General features: G+C 39.2%; 1 long non-coding RNA gene across 1 annotated transcript; it reads right to left on the reverse strand.

Annotated features, from left to right (window-relative positions):
• Nucleotides 1-371: 371 nt before the first annotated feature.
• LOC116409466 lies at nucleotides 372-2,072 on the reverse strand. The gene is made up of 3 exons (XR_004221865.1): nucleotides 1,997-2,072; nucleotides 516-649; nucleotides 372-422 (listed from the first exon to the last, which is right to left on the reverse strand). It is a non-coding gene; the product is annotated as an uncharacterized LOC116409466 (long non-coding RNA).
• Nucleotides 2,073-3,287: the final 1,215 nt, after the last annotated feature.

Consider the following 3,287-nt stretch of genomic DNA (forward strand, 5'->3'; position numbering starts at 1 on the left):
TAATATAGTTTCTATTACTATTTTACACTGTTTGTAATACAAATAATTGATTCTACAATTTAAAATCTTATTCTTGAACCAATATATGTATCTCACTCCAACTTGCAGTGCAGCAATAAAGTGTTACTGAAATATTAGAGTCACATGGCTAAGGGCAACTGGGAAACTATGAATATGTCAAATTCCAGATAAAAAAAAAATCTGTTTGCTATTTTGAAAAATGGATTTCAGTGCAGGATTAACTAATGCACTTTCGAAAAAGAATCTAAACCCCTTTTTTTCCAACATCCAAAACCCATAAAGAAGGTCTTTTAAGACTCTAAAGAATGCGGCAAATTGACTTCTGGATTAAACCAGAAGCCGGGGGGCGTGGCCAACTGCCAACCAAGATGGACGCGTAGCGCTGGAGCTCCGCTGCAGACCTGTGGGAGAAAGTAAGAGAACGCAGTAATAATGGGCAAACATGGCAAAACAAAAGAGCAAACGAAAGATGATCCAAAGACGCGTAAACTTACCGAGTCGCAGAAACTCCTAAAAAAATTCTTGACACCCTCAGACGATGGAGACGAGCGATGCGCACAAAGGCCTAGCGCGGCAGAGGCGGGAGGGAGAGACTCTGATCCGGAATCCGACGGGGACTCCTCCGTTTCTGAACAAAACACAATTGCATATTTAAAGACACTACCAACGAAGCGAGACTTAGCAGATTTAGCGCAGCAAATTAAAGATATACTTAAAGAAGAGGTTGCAGACCTCAAAACGGAAATAGCAGCGCTCCACATCAGAGCGGCTGAAAATGGCATGAAACTAGAGGCGGTAGAGACTTCGGTGGATTCAATTGTGACGGTGACACAAATGCAAGGTAAGGCAATACAAGCCTTAACTAGACGGGTGGAAGACCTAGATAATAGAGGCAGAAGATGTAACTTAAGAGTGCGGGGCATTCCGGAAACGGTAGAGCCTACGCAGTTAAAGCAAACAGCAATGGCAATATTTAACTTTGTGCTGAATAGGCCTGAAGCCACCGAAATTCATATTGAGCGAATACATAGGGCTCTGAGGCCCAAAGGGCTGGCATCAGAAAAGCCGAGGGATGTGATATGTTGCCTCTTACACTTCACCGTCAAAGAGGAAATCCTCATTAAAGCTAGACAACTAAAAAACATAAAGCATGGTAATGCAGAAATTGTAATCCTTCAAGACCTCTCTTGGTTTACTTTGCAACAGAGACGTATGATGAAGATTTTATTTCGATGGGGATACCCGTTCAGTATACAGGCCACAATTGCAGGGAAACTACATACACTTGCATGCCCGGACGACATAAATCCCTTCCTGCAAGCCTGCAACGCAACAGGTATATCCCTCACAGAATGGATAAAATTTGTGCAAATACCGGAACCAATTTCCCTACCAGCAAGAGAATGCTGGACCGAAGTCTCTACTCCTAAAGCAAAAAGAAAACGACCGCGCCAAATAATGGATAAAAATGGAGATCAGATGGAAACCACAGAACCTGGATGAAACTGGTAACTATAAGAAATATCAATATAACAGACAATGCCTACTCATAATGCCCGTACTTAATACTTTGGTAAACCTACTTTGACTATTAAGGTTTAAACCTGCGTTCCCTGGACTTGAACTAAGGGACAAAACGCTACCCACTAAGGCTATGCAGACACTTGGAAAGCATATCCACCCTCCCCAGCAATAGATGGGAATACTACAATGCGTGCCTATAATAAACAGGCGGACAGCATTAACCCCATTTTTGGTGATGTGTATTAAAATGTATAAATATGCTGTTTATGGTGGGACCGGAACCAATCCGGCCAAAACACAAAATTGTTATATGACAGAAAAGGTGAATACGATAGATATATATGTATATAGTTCTTGGCACAAATCCTTCTTTTTTTTTAGGTGGTTATCTCGTTATGGCAATCTTAAAATTTTAAGTTGGTACAAATGCATGTGGTATAGTAACACTCACCTTGATATGTATGATGGCGGATAATTTGAAAATTGTGTCCCTCAATGTGAATGGCTTGAACACTCCTGAAAAAAGGAAACAAATAGTTAATATTATGAGAAAACAGAAGGGTGATATAGTTATTATACAAGAAACACACTTTAGAAAAGAAGCTCCCCCAATGCATAAATTGGGCACCTATTCACAATGGTTTTACAGTAATAATCCCATACAGAAAACAAAAGGAGTAGCCATAGCTATTAAGAACACAATTGATTTTAAAATACAGGCAATACTAGCAGACCAAAATGGGAGATATTTAGTAATTAAAGGCCTATTATATCATACTCTATATACCATAGGAAGTGTGTACGTACCCAATGTAAAACAAGGAAAATTCTTTACGCAATTCACTAACAAACTGGTTAATTTTGCGGAAGGGGTTAGAGTACTAGGAGGGGATCTGAATTTAGCTCTTAACCCAATGTTAGATACATCCAAAGGTACAGCCAGCTCCCCCATCCAAACTAGGAAAGAGGTAAATAGAAAGCTGCAAACACTTAGATTAATAGACTCTTGGAGATTTCTTAATCCCTCCTCTAAGGAGTACTCTTTCTACTCCTAAACCAGAAGCCAAGCAGTCACCACATCACCACTGCAATTTTTTATGATACATATCTTAATAAAAGTCTAAACTGAAAAAGTCTGTGCAGGGAAAAGTCGCAAATAGTGATGAGCAAATCTGTCCCGTTTCGCTTTGCCATAGAATTTGCGAAACAGCAAGAAAATTCGTGAAACAGTGAAAAATTTGCGAAACGCATTTGTAGCACTATTTTTTTTGTTGCCCGTGATTTTTTGATGCGACCGCTCCTTTTATTTATGCGACCCTAGTCACAAAACATTTTTCAAATCTCGGCAGGTTTTAGCTGGAGAATTGTCGAAATCAGATTTGTAGCCATTTTGATGTATAGTTAATCTTGAAAAATGTAAGACTTTTTTTTCCTGCAACTTTTACCACTAAAAAAATATGACCATTTGTAAATGGCCCATTACTGTAGAAAGTGGTATGTTTTTTCAAATTAATAGATTAGATATACAGAAAACCTCTCATCAGGAAAGAAGGGCTAACGCCAGTCCTAACAGGATACCTTGAGCCGCTCAATAATCCCAAATTTCAAAAAAATTATCATGAGCGCCAGAAAGAATCTATGTCAATTTTCTATTAATCATTATATTGGCTATGCAGGCTTTCAATAGAGGCCTTGAAAGGAAAGTTGTCATGACTGCACTAGGCAAATCCATAATGGAGAAG

This window comes from Xenopus tropicalis, chromosome 3 (assembly GCF_000004195.4).
Source record: "Xenopus tropicalis strain Nigerian chromosome 3, UCB_Xtro_10.0, whole genome shotgun sequence".
Classification (NCBI taxonomy): Eukaryota; Metazoa; Chordata; class Amphibia; order Anura; family Pipidae; genus Xenopus; species Xenopus tropicalis.